The sequence below is a fragment of the Lissotriton vulgaris genome, chromosome 9 (genome assembly GCF_964263255.1).
Source record: "Lissotriton vulgaris chromosome 9, aLisVul1.2, whole genome shotgun sequence".
Lineage (NCBI taxonomy): Eukaryota > Metazoa > Chordata > Amphibia > Caudata > Salamandridae > Lissotriton > Lissotriton vulgaris.
In genome coordinates this window covers 67,142,973-67,162,625 of record NC_141697.1, presented here as the reverse complement: position 1 = coordinate 67,162,625, position 19,653 = coordinate 67,142,973, and positions in this window count along the sequence as shown.

Sequence of the window (19,653 nt, the reverse complement as noted above, 5' to 3'; positions counted from 1 at the left end):
CTGAAGTCGCCTTCTTCACGGAAACCTGGACCAATGCCACCTCTGGCCCCGACATCGCCATGGCCATCCCCGACGGATACAAGATCCAGAGAAAAGACTGCCCCCACCGCCCTGGAGGGGGACTCGCCATCGCACACAAGACCCCCCTCAGGCTCTCCACATCCAGCACAAACGACCCCCACTCCAACACTGAAACCTTAACTTCCAGATCCAGACCAACTCCAAGACCACGCTATGTGGTACCCTCATCTACATGTTATGTTATGTTAGTATGAATTTGTAGAGCGCACATTCACCCTGGGGTTTCTTGGCGCTGTGTACCGCTGGGGAACCCGTCCTGGCTTTCCCTGTGAGATGGTCCCTATTGGGCATCCCCAAGGTGAAGCCAGGCATCCCCGGCAGCGAGGGGGCCGTTGTGTAGATTAAGCAAGCTATTGCCCAGAGTTGCAGCGTGGGACCCATGGTTAGAGAGGCACTGAGGAGAGATTTATCGAGCCCGCTGACATTGGTTCCGTACCCTGCCGCGTCGGGAATTGAACCCTGGTCCCAGGCCGACCTCTGCTTCTGGGTCTGCCGCCTCTAACCGGTGAGCCACACTTCTCCATCTTCAGACCACCAGGACTTCACACACAGCCCGCTACCACCATCGCCGAGCTCACCACACCCCACGCCATTACCTTCATGGACTACGTTCTACTCGGGGGACCTGAACTTCCACCCCAACAATCACAACGACCCATAGTCCATCACTCTACTTGCCAACCTTGGACTGAAGCAGCTGGTCAACACGACCACACACAGAGCTGGACACACCCTCGACTCAATCTACACGGAAGGAACAAACATCCGGGTCAGCCACACCACCCAGCCCCCCTGGACGGACCACCACTTCACCTTCAACACTACCACCGCACCCAAGCCTGCTGCGACCAACATGCAGGAACTGGAGCAAGGTCACAGAGGAACTCCTCCAAGACCCCCCCAGCGCCAAGACCAACCCCAACTTCGCAGCCACAAAATTTCACCACTGGATCTCAGGCTGTGCCGACAAACTCGCCCCCCTCCGCCACCCCACTAAACAACACCCTCTGAAGGCAGCCTGGTTCACCACTGAACTACATGAAGCCAGTTGCACCTGCAGATGCCTAGAGAAACCCTGGCAAAACCTGAAAACTACAGAAGCGCGACCAACCACAGGAGCGCCCTGAACGAATACCACCAGTGCACAGGGACACCAAACGAACCTTCATTACAGACAAAGTCCAGATTATCTGGATTATGGCAACGCCCTTTTCCTCGCTGCCCCCCTTGCTACGATCAATACTCTCCAGAGAGCCCAGAACGCTGCAGCCAGGCTGTTGATGGGGGCGCCTAGAAGGGCATCAGCCAAACCATTGCTAAAGGCCCTGCACTGGCTCCCCATCCAAGAGCGGATCACTTTCAAGTCACTCTGTATCGCTCATAAAACTCTGCATGGCAAAGGCCCTCCAGCCTTGAGAGGACTGATTCGCCCCTACAAGTCGACCAGGGCCCTACGCTCCGATAGGGAAAATCGGGCCATCATCCCAAGAGTGAGGAAGGCACGCACAGGAGGCCGCCGGTTCTCGCTGAACGCCTCAAACAAATGGAACGCCCTTCCTAGAGAGCTACGGATGGAACCTGTTCACCTTAAATTTAGAAGAGCACTTAAAACCTTTCTCTTCCCTACCATTCCTTAATGCCGTCCCTCATTTGAGTTCTTTGGGTTCAGGTTAGGATTAGCGCTGGGACGCTCCAGGGCAGCCATGCGCTCTATAAGTCCAAATCAAATCAAATCAAATCAATGCAATCAACACCAAGGAACTGTTCAACGTCTTTCAACAGTTCACTAAACCTCCCAACGAAGCCACAAACATCACACCATCCCAGGAACTCTGTGACAAACTCAGCTCATACTTCCATCTGAAGATCAAGGCCCTCGATGACAACTTCAGCAAACAGATGCAGGACACCACATCTCCGGCTTACGTCACCGATAAACCAATAATCATGACCTGGAATCCCACCACCGTCGAACACATCACCACGACCATGAAGAAAGCCCACTCAGGTGCCCCTATGGACCCCTGCCCACTGCACATAATCCACAGGGCCGCTGCCGCCATCGCACCCGAAGTCAGACTTACCATCAACGCATCCTTCATGTCCGGCATGTTCCCAGAAGACTGGAAACAGGCAGAGGTGAAACCACTGAAGAAACCCACTGCCGACCCTACTGTCCTGAAAAACTACTGGCCCATCTCCCTCCTCCCTTTTGAGGCCAAGGTCACCGAGAGACTCGTTAACACCCGCTGACCACCTTCATCGAAGAACAATTCATCCTCGATGTCTCCCAGTCTCGATTCCGCAGTAACCACAGCACCGAGGCCACCCTTCTCGCTGCCACTGACGACATCCGCACGCTACTCGACCAGGGACATACCACGGCCCTCATCCTTCTAGACTTCTCTGCAGCCTTCGACACCGTTTCCCAATGCACACTCTCAGGCAGACTTCATGACGCAGGGATACAAGGAGCAGCCCTCAACTGGATCCAATCTTTTCTCGCCGGTAGAACCCAGAGGATCACACTCCCTCCCTTCATCTCCAAACCCACCGATATCGACTACAGAGCACCCCAGGGCTCTTCGCTCAGTCCCACGCTCTTCAACATCTACATGGCCCCCCTCGCCGCCATCGTAAGACAGCATGGGCTCGGTATTGTATCTGACGCCGATGACACCCAGCTCATCCTCTCTCTCACGAAGAAGCCCAAAGACACCGGACTCCACTTCCAGGAAGGAATGAAGAATGTGGCAGCCTGGATGAAGGACAGCTGTCTGAAGCTCAAATCAGAGAAGATTTAGGTCCTCATCCTCGGACCCTGCTCGTCTGCCTGGGACACCACCTGGTGGCCCTCAGCCCTCGGGAATCCACCCATCCCTACGGACCACGCATGAAACCTCTGCATCATCCTAGACTCCTCCCTCTACATTAATCGCCAGATCAACGCTGTCACATCCACCAGTTTCAGCTGCCTGTGCATCCTCCGCAAGACCCTCAAATGGATTTCCCCACTACTGCAGAAAGACCATCACCCACGCACTCATAACCAGCGGATTGGACTACGGCAACGCCTTAAACGCCAGAATCAACAGAGGTCTACTACACAGACTCCAGACGATCCACAATGCCGCCGCCAGACTCATCTTTGGGACTCCATGCCACAAACACATAACCCCAACACCTACGAGGGCTCCACTGGCTCCCCGACGAGAAGAGGGTCACCTTCAAACTCCTCACCCACGCCTACAAATCCCTCAACAACTTCAAACCTAAATACCTCAATGAGAGAGTCTCCTTCCACATACCCAAAAGGAACCTCTGCTCAGCTGACCTCGCCCTGGCAGAAGTCCCCCTGCATCCGCAGAACCGGTGGGAGAGCCTTTTCCTACATCACAGCCAAGACCTGGAACAAACTCCCCGTGCACATCAGACACTCCCCAACCCTGCGAACCTTCAGGAAGGACCTCAAGACCTGACTCTTCGACTAAGCCGATGCTGCGTCTGATCCGGAACTGCCCCCCCACCCCCACCAGCGCCTTGAGACCCTCATGGGTAAGCAGTGCGCTTTGCAAACCGTTGATTGATTGATTGATTGAACATGGTAACACATAATGACACCTTCAGAACCACTAAAGACATGTCCAAACTAGAAATTTCCAGTTGGTAGCTGGTGAACACAGGAGATCAGAAGGATGAGTTACAATCCTGGGACCGGGTACATGCTATCTCAGCCTCAAGGTTACTCTGCCTGCACCCGCCGCTCTAAGTGTTGGAGCAGGCCTATCTACCGGGAAAGGTATGCACTAGGAAAGACAGTGTATTCATTAGCACAGCGAAGCTCAGCCTTGGAGAAACAAAAAAAACTATTGCAGCTGCTTTCAGCTGAGACAGACAGAAAATGAGACAAAAGTTAGTTTAGATCATGGCTCAAAATGGCGGTTGAATACAAAATGGTGCAGTAAATGCTAAATTTGCAAATTTGGATGGGGTAAGCTTCACTCAAGTCTTCTCTGGCAGAGCCCTGCCAACAGTATGTACATGTAGAACAAAAACACTGGTTACATTTGCTTACAGCCCGTTGTTACTACTGAGCTTACCGCACAATTAAATCAAGCCTTTTAATGCGTCTCTCCTTTTCTTCTTGTTCTTTTTTGCAGGACTATCCTTGAGGAGGATCAAGGGAGCTGACAAGACAGAGTTCTGCAAGCCGGGAAAAAGGTAGTTGGTAAGGCGAAGAAGCTATGTGAAGGGGAGGAGTGTGGATGGTATTTAAATAAGACTTCTTTAGAATGTTCATTAAGGTCACATTCTAATTGTTTGTAACAAGGAACAGGTGCAGACAATTAACTTGATGAGACTACCTTCTAGAAGGTGCTATGGAATATTCACAAAGGTTGCGTTCTAATTTCTTATAGCAAGGAACATGTGCGGGGGATCAATCGATGAAGCTGTCTTCCGGAAGGTTCACATGAGGTAATCTATGCTGGTTGCTTTATGCTTATTCTAGTGGATTTTCTGGATGTTTCCATGGTGCCTGAAAGCGGACCTTGCATATGCATGGTAAAAGATTTGTAAAAGCTATTAAGCCTTTTCAAACAAACCGGGGAACACCAGCTGCATCGAGCTTTTATCAACAGCATGTAATATGGTCAAACGTCAGTGTTGGGAGGAATGATATGAGTCATGCCGGTATATTGTGATAGTCAAGAGAGGGGAAATGTCGCAGGAATCCTGACAAACACAGAAAGGCTGTTTACAAGCCACTCCTTGTTTCATAGTGAAGACAGCATGCCACCTGCACTTTAAAAATGGAGGAGGAATCCTCTAGCAGGTAGGTTCATTGTGTGACTACATTCGCCTGCCTGGGGATGTCTCTGGGGCCCATGAGATCTCCTTTACCCGCTCCAAGGGACTACCCTCAGGAATGCACTGACATGGCCCAATGCAAATTAGGGAATGCCCTCTGAAGATGACGCTGGTGCTGCATGTGCTCCTGCACTATCTGTATTATGGAAGGGGCCACACTAGCGTCTGCAGCTGCCTCTGTAATAACATAGTACCCTGGGGAAGCAGCTGTCCACAACAGTTTTACCCCATGGAGAACTGTGTGTAATAAGGCTCCTGGAGGTGACTCAACACACTTCACTGTGCAGCCTACCTCCGAGGCCTAAAATATCCACCCCATTTGTGAAGCCAAAATCAACAGTGGGACAATTCAGGAGAGCTGACGTCTGCTACGTGGCGATCATCCATAATACCCCCTGGGTAGCTCCACCTCCAGTAACCACCCATGGGTCGCCAATGTGCTGCTCCTCTAAGACGGCAGCATCCAGTACCCCGACCTCAGCATCAGGCAAAAGTCAACCACTATGTGGGTTGTGTCAAGAGAATGGATGGATGGCTCCAATTTCAAAACCAATTAGCTTAATTTCCTGGGTAGCCACACCTTTGGTAACCATTTACCCTCTTGTCCTGTAAAAGGCCAGGTTTCAGAACCAAGCGCTCTTCTGGGCACTGTGTAGGCTGCATCTGGCATATCCTGTCCTCCATTAATTACCTCCTCTCCAAACTGTCAAGCATGAGGCTCTGATGGGTCCCTAGCAATCCCTCTCAATTTTGACAACTCACCCTAAGCCTCCTACTGCAGGGCCACACTTTCTCTTTTCACTGCACCAGTCCAGAGATCAACTTCTGGAGCTGAGCAGATACCTGGCAAATCAGGACCTTGGAAGTAGCCTTAAGGTTTGCTTCTCTTGGCAGGCACCCTCACTTCACGGCTGACAGGAGTCTGCTAGGATAGAGTCTTCTGCAGCTTGCATCGCGGACAATTAAGATGGACAATCCTGGATAGCATTGTGCCACTGTGTCTGGGCTAGGGTGCTCTTCCACTGAGTCAATCAACACCTGACTCACTGGATGTGTCACTTCAACCTCGGTTATGGCCTCCTAAATCTCCCCCTTCTCTGAATACCTGACCACACAGGCAAGGAGCACCTAAGTGTTCCTTGTCTGTGCAACACCCCATCCGCCACCTCAAAGGTTGGCAACTCAGTGCCAAGGATGACCGCTTTCAGTTTTGCCCGTCATTCTCCTATCCTAATGAGCATCTTAGGGTTCATCACTAATCAATAGATGGAATCTCTCAGATCTCCTCAGGGTCAGTGTCTGGGGCAAATAGGGCACTCACTATTTCCAACTCCTGTCTCCACCTGGCTGCCATTACTTTTGTCACAGTAGCAGGGCCATCACCTCTCCCGGCTTCCCACTACCATAACATGCACTGAGGACAGCTCCTATCTTCATAAGCCGTTAGTTGTGAGCCTAGGGACAAGTCATTTTTATCCATCCTCACTGTCTGGTCAGAGTTCTCAGGGCCCACTCCTGTCACAAGCTGAAAGTCCCAGGGGCTTCTCTGGACATCCCAGCTCTCCCTCGTCCTTCTGAGCCACTGTCAAGTATCACAATTCCAATTTCGCAGGAAGCTACTGCTGTCTCTGGACCATTGTGCTGGTACAGAATGTAGCGTGTCACCACATGCAGAAATTGGAGGAGAAACAGAGAAGGGGAATGAGAGAGAAATCTTGGACAGGAGCCCACTGTCCATTAGATTCGTCTATTGCAAGAGATGACACAACTTTCTTTTGATGTTACCTGATTGGTAGATCTAACAAGCTGGAAGACAGAGGACGGAATGTAAGTAAATAACAAACCAGCTTGAAGACTGGGGGCAGAATCGAGGTAAATAACAAACCAGCTTGAAGACAGAGGGCAGAATGTCAGTAAATAACAAACCTGCTGGAAGACAGAGGGCAGAAATAAAGTAATAGCAAACCTGTTGGAAGACCTAGGAAAGAATGTAAGTAAATATTAAACCTGCTTTAAGACAGGGGGCAGAAAGTAAGTAAATAACAAACCAGCTGGAAGACAATGGGGCAGAATGTAAGTAAATGACAAACCAGTTTGAAGACAGAGGGCAGAATGTAAGTAAATAACAAACCTGCTGGAAGACAGAGGGCAGAAAGTAAGTAAATAACAAACCTGCTGGAAGGCCGAGGGCAGAATGTCAGTAAATAACAAACCAGCTGAAAGACAGAGGGCAGAATGTAAGTAAATAACAAAACTGCTGGAAGACCGAGGGCAGAATGTAAGTAAATAACAAAACTGCTGGAAGACCGAGGGCAGAATGTAAATAAATACCAAACCTGCTGGAAGACCGAGGGCAGAATGTAAGTAAATACCAAACCAGCTGGAAGACCGAGGGCAGAATCTAAATAAATAACAAACCAGCTGGAAGACCGATTGCAGAATGTAAGTAAATAACAAACCAGCTGAAAGACAGAGGGCAGAATGTAATTAAATAACAAACCAGCTGGAAGACCGAGGGCAGAAAGTAAGTAATAACAAACCAGCTGGAAGACAGTGGGCAAAATGTCAGTAAATAACAAACCAACTGAAAGACAGAGGGCAGAATGTAAGTAAATAACAAACCTGCTGGAAGAACGAGGGCAGAATGTAAGTTAAAAAAACAAGCTTGAAGACAGGGGGCAGAATGTAAGTAAATAACAAACCTGCTGGAAGACAGAGGGCAGAAAGAAAGTAATAACAAACCTGTTGGAAGACCTAGGGCAGAATGTAAGTAAATAATAAACCTGCTGGAATACAGAGGGCAGAATGTAAGTATATAACAAACCTGCTGGAAGACCGAGGGCAGAATGTAAGTAAATAACAAATGAGCTTGAAGACAGGGGGCAGAATGTAAGTAAATAACAAACCTGCTGGAAGACAGAGGGCAGAATGTAAGTATATAACAAACCTGATGGAAGACCGAGGGCAGAATGTAAGTAAATAACAAACGAGCTTGAAGACAGGGGGCAGAATGTAAGTAATAACAAACCAGCTTGAAGACAGGGGGCAGAATGTAAGTAAATAACACCAGCCCATTAATAAAGAACAAATCATGAAGGAAACAAGGCATACTGGTGTCAACAGAGATGGCGTTATGTCAATCTGGGGGAGGATTTGCTCAGCGCTTTGAGCGCTCGCCCGTAAGGCTCAACAAAGTGGACAAAGACAGCACAAGCCATAGGACAAGTCTTGGGAGGGACTAAGAGAAGACGAGAGGGTGAAAATCCACAGTGAGGCTCACAAAACAGGTGTTTACTGAAGTAAATCTCTGAGAGCCTAGGCAACCACAGAACTCATTGCCAGGAAAGGACAAGAGGTCCGAAAAAGAGTATTAAATAGGGCTCTACCAAACGTAACCTGGAAATGGCCCCTAACCAGGAAGTGAGTGTACAAGAGTCACATAGGATCTTAGTGGTCTAGTGTTATAACCCGCCTAAGCTTCCACTGGGTCGTCTTGCAGCGTCTTCAGCCACCATGTGCCTGCCATCTTATTTAAATCCTTATAGACAATCAACTTCATGGTCAAGATCTCTGCCACAGGTGGGAGATTGTCTGCGAAAACACAACTGAGTGTAAGCTCCTTGACTTCAAACTCACACAGACCTCTATAGGTCTTTGTGTTTTCCAAAGTCTCCCTTCCATCATCATTCCAGCAAGGAGGGCCCAACCAATCTTCTCAATCTGTTGCACACCTTTCACAGTTGCTAAAACAATATATACAAAAGTTACAACATTATTGCACCTCCCTACTGATAAAAGTTCCTCCTTCGCCTGCCTTTCTCTCTCTCTCTCTCTCTCTCTCTCTCTCTCTCTCTCTCTCTCTCTCTCTCTCTCTCTCTCTCTCTCTCTCTCTCTCTCTCTCTCTCTCTCTCTCTCTCTCTCTCTCTCCACACTAAACAGCACCAGTTGCATAACTCTAACTCTATAAATCAACCAATTATATTCCCAGGAATTGCATTAGGTTTGGGAAAGTCTGACCCCCTCTATTTTTAGTTCTCCCTACAGCCTAGCCGACAGCTCTGATATTTGCTCTTTTATACACCAGCAATGCATAACAAAACTCTACTTGTTAAATACTATCAATGCATCCAGGAAATGAAATACAGTGAGGACAATTGAGTTGAGTAACAATAAACATCTGTCATTCAGCACCAAGATACCCTTCTGGGTGAACGTGAGCTTTACAAATAAACAACGTTCTGTTATTTTTGTATGTTCTGTTATGGTACAACAACGCTGGTACCTTAGTGAGGACTTTTTCAGCAGGGCATCCACAAGTTACTAAGCCTCAGTCTAATGGGAATAATACATGGAGAAAGGAGCAGGGAGTTTCCTTCCTTTCACAGAAGCCCAGTTCAAAGGAGGTCCAGAGAGCACCCTCAGTCTGCCTCCCTGCCTGTCAGGCTCACTCCACTCTCCAAAGTGTGTACCGCATGCAATGGAATCCAAAACAGGTCTTTGATCCTACACAGTAAAGCTCTACAGATGCTCTCCATACTCCGCATAATCCACACACACACACACAACACATATAGTGCACATGCACACTCCATACATGTCTCCTGCTACCTTCCCGGAACCCCTAAACCTCGCTGTCCACAGGCAGTTACCCTAGAGTAAAAGGTGGGAGCTACAGGTTGCAGGTCATAAGTCAACTGAAACCCAGCTTACTGTGTATATGACTCCATTATGAGACTCGCTACACATCAGCGTTCAAAATCCTAAAGCTTACCAAGGATTTGCAAGACACTGGGTAAACTCTTCGAACTGTTCCATGCACCAACATGGCCTTAAGTTTTAAATAAACTGTGGGAATTTGTAGTAGTGGTAAGAGAGGAGGAGCAGTATTTTAGTTTCAGAGAAACTGAAGAAAGACTGGGGAGTAAAGATTGAAACACGCTAGATTTCCACTACAGGGGAAAGTGCACCACTACAAACAGAAGAGAGAGCCGTAAGGTCCTGGAGAGCAGAACCCGTAGAAGAATACCATGTGTTTGGATATCGGCAAAGGTCTTCAGTAAGAAGAAGGTTTGTTCAGGATGAAAGTTCATTGCAATGATATAGATATTTGTTGTAAGAATGGACCATGTTTAAGATGTTTTTGTAACCATGTACCCATATTAAGATGTTCTTTCGCAACCATCATGAATCTTTGATATAGTTCAAGTTGTAGATGGTGTCAACACACTTCCTGGGGAAAAGCTATACCATAACACATGGAGGATAATTTGTTTTAAACCTTGTAGATATTATTTAAAAAATTCACGGAAGTTGAAACTACAGCAGAAGCTGTTCGACTTAAATATAACTCACATTTTGGTGAGAAGACAGTGAAATCAGTTTAACACTTAGGGGGCGATTCCAATCTCGCTCGGAAGCGCTCATGACGACATCCATCAGTACATGTGATTTCAGTGCGACTCATACAGCTGTACGAGCGAGCAAGTACGATGCGATAATCATTCCAAGACATGATATGTCCTGCTTTACTGCCTAAATTAACCAGAATACAGAGTGAGGCTATACAAGGGTTCTTTGTATGTGGCAGATGCAAGGCCTGTAAGTACAGCTCCAGCTGCAAGGCGGTTAAGTTATCTGCAGAGTGTAGTACTTTCAGAATCAAGAAGCATGTATCGTGTGATACAGAGTATGCAATCCATGCCCTGAGATGCCCGTGCAATAAGTACTATATTGGTAGTACGATAAATAAGGCAAAAAAGAGGGTTTTGGAACATCTAAGGGCAATCAAGCATCATGTTAAACAGTACCCAATTGCACGCCATTTCTTTTCGAATCATAGACAGAATACAGGTCTATTATCTTTTGTCGTCTTGGACTGTATCCCCAGGCGGGAGTGGGGGGTGATAGATTGAAAGAGCTAAGACGTCTTGAATCAAAGATGATAATTAAATATCATACACTACAACCATCAGGCCACAATGGAGATGAGGCACTTGCCGTTCATTTGGGCTAAGAATAAATGTCACTGCTAGTCATTTTTCAAATAGATTATTGGCAGTTTTAGCTGTTACTGTATTTTCATCTCCTCTGAATCTTTTATGATCAGGGTGTATGTTATTAATGTATTCAGAATGTTTTAATTGGTGCATTCTCTTTTTTAAATTTCAGATTACGGGGCGTGGCCAAGATGGCGGTGTGAGCGGACGTGTCTCCGAGAGCTCCCGCCGCCGGCCTTCTTCATAGCACCGTTACAGCGCTTCAATCCCCCGTCCGTAAGCCCCATCGGAGAGCGCAGACCGCCGGGAGGGGTCTGCGCCCGGAGGAGAGAACCGAGCGACACTGGGGACGCCCGGAATCGAGGGAGGAGTGTCGCCGTGCGAGAGGCCGGGTTAGGCCTAGCGGATAGGAGCCACGGGGCGTGACCTTGGGCCCCGGCGACGCAGTCCGACTAGGTGGCGCCTCAGGAGGCAGCAGACTACGCGAGAGCCGATAACAGGGCAACGGGTCCGGCCCGCCCGTTAACAGCACGAGGCCCCTGGGACGACACTGTCCGGGGGCTACTGCGGACCCCTGATTGCACGGTGGAGGTGGAGGCGGCCGAGGCCGAGATTTCTGACAGCGGACGAGTGGGCAGCCAGGCGCGGTGGGCCCTCCCGCGGAGCACGGCGGACAGAACACAGCACCTGAGACCCAAAGGACCGAGGTGAGGAGCAGCGGGGAAGAATCGCACACGAGTGGTGGCTGAGAGAGTCAGTGCTTCGACCAGGCCTGGAGGGTTTCGGAAGCGCCGTGGCAGAGCTCGCAGGAGAATCGAACGGAGGTGCCTGATTCGCACTAGAGGGGCTGTGGCGACCTGTGGCGCCTGGAGCTTGCGTCGGCCATTTTGGGCATCATGCTGGTCGCCTTCGCGAGCCCTAGAAGCCCGGCTAGGCCCCAACACTGCGAACAGAACACAGAGGTGCTCGGTGGGTAAAGAAAGGCCAGTGTCCGAACAGGAGCAGCCGGACACCTGTGCTTAGTGCCCCGGTCCAGCCTGAGAGAGGACATCCACGCGTTGAAGATGGAACTACAGGAGGAAATACGGGAGGTCCGACGCGACACGGACACCATAGGAGAAAGGGTGGCGGACCTAGAGACCAAAAGCAACGGGCTAGATGTGGAAATAGAGGCGTTGCGGCAAGAAATAGTCCGTATTCACGACCAACAGGTGGACCTCCAGTCGCATGCTGAGGACCTGGAGAACCGCTCACGGTGGCACAATATCAGGATTCGGGGAGTGAAGCAGTCTCCCGACATGGACGACCTCTTTCTCTTTACCCAGGGCCTCTTCAACCACATCTTGGGCCGTCCGGAGGACTCAACGCTTCGGTTGGATAGGGCCCATAGGACAGGCCCGCCCAGGGCGGCCTCGACCCAACCGGCCGACATCTTGGTCTGCGTGCAAGACTTCCGTATGAAGGAGGAGATCCTTAGCAAAGCGCGCCAGATGGGAACCATCTCATATGGCACCGACTCTATATCAGGACCTCGCCGCCATCACCCTGAGAAGCGACGGTCATTCAGACCGATCACGGCAGAACTGCAACGGCACGACATTCCATATAGCTGGGGTCACCCCTTTCGCCTGGTATTCAAGCTGGACAACAAGGTTCACCAGTTGCGGTCTTTTAGGGAAGCATGCAAATTGTTAAGCCTCGAGGAACCGACGGAAGATGACGATCCGCCTGGAGGGGGAGCAAATGGCACGGACACCCCTGGACAGTGGAAACAGCAACGGAGACGGCGCAGTACGAGGCGCCCGGCCGCGCAGGAGATTGAAGATCGTCGTCGTGCTGCGGTAGAAACTGTATTGTTGGGACTGGCAACCTCTGACAGCGGATATCCATCGAAGAGGGGCACGGAGGCTTTTGATGAGATAGGGGGGATTGGGGCCGATTGAGTCGGCGGCGTGGGCGTTGGTATTGGACTACGACACATTCCCCCGGAGGTGACCCTGATTCCTCGTCTACAACGGTGGACATCAAACAGGACTATTTTTTGTATCCTTCAAGTTGGGGAACGGGAAGGGTGGGTGGACTCCTTGGTCGATGGAAGGGTGGGGAGAGATTGTTTTGCTTCTTTGACCAGTCGAGACAATGGGGTTTCTGGGCTGGGAGAGACATTTCCCATTCATCTCTGGATGAAGGACTATCAATGTTTGTACCTTGGGTTTGCAGGGGGGCGGGGGGCTGTCACGGGTTTTGTTCTTTGTGGGGAGGGGGGTGTTGTTGGTAAGGGGGGGGGTACTCCAGATCCGAGTGAATGTTGGAATGAAAGGGTGTGGTGAATTGCGAAGATCTGAGGACCCTACGTGGCCGGGGCAGCTGCGAGGCGGGGCATGGCTGATGTTTCGGCCACCGGAAGCTTTTTCTGTGCGCGTGTGCTCACGTTGAATGTGCGTGGGCTTAACAACCCGGTTAAGAGGCGGGCAGTGCTGTCCCTACTAGAGAATTTAAAAGCGGATATCTGTCTCCTCCAGGAAACGCATCTGCTAACTAAAGATTGTCATAGGCTTAAATCCCGTCACTTCCCGACACAACTTTTCTCGTCCCTGACCACGAAGACTACTGGGGTGGCGATCCTGGTGTTTAAGCGATTTAAGGGGAAGTTATTACACCGGGGGACAGAAATTAGAGGGCGACTCCTATCCTGCAGGTTCTCGCTGGGCGCTCACACCTTCACGTGATTGCGGTTTATGCGCCAAATGAGGGGCAGGAGAAGTTCTTCCACCAAGTACTTACTGAAGCAGCGGCTGCACACGATAGACATGTTCTAATTGGGGGGACCTCAATTTAGTTTTTGACAACCTACTTGACAGGTCAGCGCAGCGATCCACGCAGGCAGGCACTTTGTCGGAGGGGGGACGGAACAGATTGACAGAACTGGGTATGACGGACTTGTGGCGCTCCCTCCACCCGGGCGACCGGGACTACACGTATTACTCTAACGCCCACAAAACCTATGCACGCCTAGACTACTTTCTAACCTCTACTTCATTTAGAGCGCTGGCATCAAGCGTTGAGATAGGAGCAGCGGCACTTTCAGATCATGCACCACTCACGGTGGTGTTCACCTTTCCACTGGTGGGGGGCAGCGCTCGTTGCTGGAGACTGAGGGACACACGGCTGCACAGACAGGGGGTGGTGGCCAAAATCAAGGAAGCTATAAGTGAATACCTGATACACAAAAATCCGGTAGACACTTCACATGCAACACATTGGGCAGCACTCAAGGCCGTCATTCGGGGCGAGTTCATTGCCATCGCGGCGGCAGAAAATGCGGCGAGGGCACGTAAGAGGGATGAGCTCTCTTCCTGCACCAAAGAATTGGAGCAGGTACACCAGAGGACAGGGGCGCCGCAGGTATGGAAACAGTTGCGTGTGGCACGTCAACAGCAGCACTAGATCAAGATAGGGTAGAATACGCGGCACTATGGGTACGGCATGCGTACTACACGGGAGGCGACAGATTCAGGAGGTTGCTGGGTCGAGCACTCCGTGAGCAGCAGCAGCGACACTCGGTGAAGGAAATGCACACACAAGACGGGGTCACAGTGACAGAGGACGGAGCTATAGCGCAGGCGTTCAGTGACTTCTATACTACATTGTATGAGGGAGCTGCTCTGGATGCAGCGGACGGGGCGGCTTTCCTGGACTCTGTGTCCCTACCGGCTATATCGACAGAACAATCAGAACTCCTTGACAGGGAGATCAGCCCTGAAGAAGTCATTGCCGCGATTGCCCGCCTCAAGCTGGCCAAGGCGCCGGGACCGGATGGCTTCACTGCCGCCTTTTACAAAACGTTCTGCCCCCAGGTTGCTCCATTGCTGACCGCCCTCTTTAATTCCTTCTCAGAGCCTGGAGCCATCCCAAGAGATCTGATGAGTGCCATGATTTCGGTCATTCCCAAACCGGGGAAGGACCGGACGCAATGAGGGGCCTACCGCCCTATCTCTTTACTTAACGTGGATCTGAAGCTTTACACAAGCATACTGTCGAAGCGGCTGGGTCCGCTCATGCCGGGTCTGATCGACCCGGACCAGGCCGTCTTTATCCCGGAGCGACAGACGGTCGACAACACAAAAAGGGTGCTCCATTTAGTGGAACGGGCCTCCAGGTTGCCGGGAGAGTTCATGATGTTGGCAATTGATGCGGAGAAGGCCTTCGACCGTGTCCATTGGCCGTACCTGGAGAAGTGCTCATCAAGGCAGGTTTGGGCGAGAAATTCCGTACATGGGTTCTGAATTGCTATACCTTCCCCACAGCGGCGGTTCGGGTGAATGGCTGCTCATCACCCACATTCCCCATCGAACGCGGAACTCGACAGGGGTGCCCGCTCTCACCCCTGCTCTTCGCGCTGTATATGGAACCCCTGGTGCAAGCCATGCGATCGCATCCGACTATTAAGGGGATTAAAATCGGGGCTTATATCCACACGATCAGCTTATACGCTGATGACGTCTTGCTTTCCTTTGCTTCCCCTGCGGCATCCCTGCCGGCCGGGGCGGCCATCCTGGACGCGTTTGCGAGTGCCTCTGGCTTTAAGGTGAACATGACGAAATCAGTAGCCCTTGACCTTTCCCTGGAGGCACAAACGCAAGCCTCCCTAGAAGCACAATTCCCCTTTCAATGGGCGGACGATGCAGTCACGGTGCGTCTCAACTACACTAACCTTAGTCGCACTATCCGCGCGGAGATCGGGCGGTGGCGGCACCACCCACAATCTTGGTTGGGCCGAGTGGCAGCAGTAAAAATGACAATCCTCCCACAAGTTTTATACGTTTTTCGGGCTATCCTGCTCCGTCCCCCGGAGGGATGGATTAGCCGCACGCAATCGGAGCTAGCTCAGTTTTTATGGAATGGAAAACGGCCCAGGCTCAAGCTGAGGCTAGCGATACTTCCCCCGGAGAGCGGCGGGCTGGGCTTGCCGGATTTGCGTCTCTATTACCAGGCGACCCAACTCAGGACCCTAGTGGAATGGAGCAAATGGGAATCGGAGCGCCATTGGTTATTCCAGGACCAAGCAGTTGCGGGGCGTCCAGACCAGGAGGTGACTCTCTTGCCGCGACAACACCGGCCCCCTAACCTATACGCCTCCTTCATCACGAGGGTACCGCTAGAAGTCTGGGATTGAACATGCATCCTGCACGACCTGACGACCTTCCCGTCTCCCCTCACACCCCTGTTGGAGAATCCTGACTTCGGCCCGGGTGGGGATGTCCAGGCCTTTGCACGGTGGCGCCCGGCAGGATGCCGCTGCCTCTTTCACATGTATTCAGGTGAGGGAGTGATGCCTTTTGAGGAATTCCGGAAGACTTATGATCTCCCGGAGGCCGAACGCCTTCGGTATCTACAGGTCCGACATTGGGCGCTTCAACCCCAGATCCGTGGAGACGCAACACGCAAGCTCAGTAAATTTGAATACTGGCTTCTCTCGCGCACCACAGATAAGCCACTCATTTCAGACTTATATCGACTACTCCTGGACAGATACTCGCGCGTTTATAATGCAGGATGGGCAAGATGGGAGAGGGAGCTGGAGCGAACTCTGCGCAACAAAGAATGGGAGGACATATACTACCGCGCCAGACACTCAGCCTATCACATGGGGTTAACTGATACATTTACCAAATTAGTTACCTATTCGTATTACACACCAGAGCGCTTGCACGAGATGGGCCAAATGGGCGACGCACTATGCTGGCGGGGCTGTGGGGAAAAGGGCACTCTGACACACCTTTTGTGGGATTGCAGTCGTATACAGGGTTACTGGAAATTGATTCTAGATGAAATTGATGCCCACTTTGAGACGGAGATTCCGCGATTTCCGGCCTATGTTCTACTGGGGCTCCCTAATGCTCTAACCTATCCTCTAAGAGCTCGTAGGGGTCGGTTGATAGCGATAGCGCTGGGCTCTGCTGTACAGGCCCTGTTAGCTCTGTGGTGATCCACGCAAGTCCCCACCCTTCAGAACTGGCTGTGGCGACTCTGGTCTATCCTTGGTATGGAAAAACTCTCTTTGGTGAAAGCGGGGAAGAGGCGAAATATGCGGAGCTGTGGCAGCCCTTTCTGTCCCTGCTAGCCACCGAATTCCGAGAAGTGACCTGTCCTAGGTATTTAAGGTTGCTCCGCTTGGGCCAGGTGAATGACGAATCAGGATGAATGAATGGGAGATGAGTGTGATGTTGGAAGAAGGATCCGGAGGGTGGGAGTGGGGTGGGGGTTTGGGGTTTTGGTTAAGGGGATGTGTTACAGTTTGGTGGTTTTTTCTTTTGTGGCTCAATGAGCGCTGGATAAACTCTGCTAGTTAAGCTTGAGGCTCCCGAGGACTACAAGACATTATGACTTTTCATTCGGATGGAGCTCGGCAGAATTTGCTATGCATTGGACGCATTGTTATCTGTAAAATGTCATATTTCCCAGCTGTATGTACGAGCCATTTCTTTTTTTGTTTTAGTTTCTTTTTTTCGCAAATAAAAAGATTTAATACAAAATTTCAGATTACTGGCTGTCGGATTGAATCACAAGATGAAGTTAAAGAGCAAAAGTATCTGTAGTTGATTATGGATTCATGACCACTCTGTGGGATTTTTTCTTGTTTAATCCTGCTTCTAGATTGTATGCCTACTTGGGCTGAATGTTAGTTGGATCTATGACTTAGTAGTGGGATCCCCTTTTTGGTCTTAATGAGGCTTGTTGTATGAATGTCCACTGGGGCTTTACGAAGTATGACCATATTTGTTGCACATTTAATCAGTCAAATGGGGAGCCACGAACTACAATTTGTTTATATATCGCCATGAGGGTTTAGCAATGCTTAATAATTTGCAGTATTTATTAACTATCAAGTGCGGAAGCACGCAATGGTTGTTTAGGCCCACTAGGGCGTGTGAATGTGTTGTCCGGTGAACAGTAACGTATTTACAGGAGAACAGCTATTTGGCATTCTCCCATTTTGGAAACGGAACACCGGAATATCGCACTTTTATTATGAAGGATTATGAGCTATGTAGTTTGAGCCGGAGAACGTGATTGTTCGTTCGGATTCAAACTATTGACGAATATGATATAAAGTGTTATAATGTGCAATATTGACAAGTTTTGTTAACATGTATGGAATTAATACAGTTACTTGCCTTTTGGATGATGAATTCCACTGACAAAATACGAATTGTATAGTCTGTTTACACTGGTGTTAATTTGAATGTCACATGACTTGTTTTGTATACATTTTTATTGATTTCTAACATACCCTTACTCGTGATCACGCAGCGGATGCTGCAAAACGCGTAAGGTAGATATTGCTAATAAATCACGCTGTGGAAGCAATTTTGGGCCAAAAGCCGTCGTTTATTTTTTTGCAGCGACAACTTTTCCGTTGGATTTACAGGGGTTGGCGAACCCCGCTGCGGCCCGCCATTGTAAGCGGCGTTGGTCCTTTCGCTGTGTCAGGTTGGATATATATATATTTCAATGAAAACCCCCCAAAGCATTCGTTATTGTTGGGAAAACTTGAGTTATTCTTTCTATTCAATCCCAATTAAAATATTGGAGACTCTAAAAATTATAGTTATAGTATAAATGTATAATTTACTCACCACCAGTTATAACTTACATTTATAATTTACGCACTACCTTCAGTGTACTGTAATTTGCACACATCCGTTTAGTCTTGTCACTTTACTCGCCATGAATGAATGAAATTTAATTTGTAATGCGCGAACTTAGCCCAATGGGCGTCAAGGCGCAGTGCGTACGTATACATTCATACAAAACCAAGATGCTTTAATGATAGGCCTGAGAGAAGAGCCAAGTCTTCAAAAGTTTCCGAAAGATGACCAGAGAGGGTTGGTTAGAGAGTTCGGGAGGGAGATTATTCCACAATTTGGGAGCCAGGGCGGAAAAGGCTCGTCCACCCCATCTAGCCTTTTTGAATCTGGGAATGACGAGCAGATTTCGTGAGGATGACCATAATGACCTATTAGGAGAGTAAAGACTGACAAGAGTCGCTATACCTTCGGCAGATCCAAACACAGCCCTGTGGGTCAAACAGATGAGTTTGAAGGAAATCCTGGCGTGTATGGGAAGTGAGTGGAGGTCCTTCCTGGCTTGTGTTGCAGATGTAAGCCTTGGCAGCATTAGGGCCATCCTAGCAGCAGAGTTTTGTACCATCTGGAGATGATGTAGGGATTTCTTGTTTATGCCCCCATATAACGCATTACAGTAGTCGAGCCTGGAAGATACCAGGGCGACTGTAGCCTGCTTACGAGCGTCAAATGACAAAAAGGGGGCATTTGTTTTCAGCATGCGGATGGTATTGCAGCAAGTGGATACTGTTCTGTTGACCTGAAGGTCGAAGGAGAGGGCCGGGTCTATGAGGACACCAAGGTTTCTGGCCACGTTGGAAGGTTTAGGGCAGTCACCAAGGCAGGGGGGCCACCAGTCTTCGGACCAGATGTCGTGGTTTCCTCCAAAGGCTAGGAACTCCGTTTTCTCCCCATTGAGCTTTAGGTAGTTATGTACCATCCATTGCGACACTGCCTCCATGCAAGATCGAAATTTGGAGGCAGCCGCTGAGGCCTGGGAGGTGGTGGAAATGATAATCTGGGTATCATCTGCATAAGACAGTGTTTAGTACCCAAAAGATCTTATTTCCTCAGCAAGT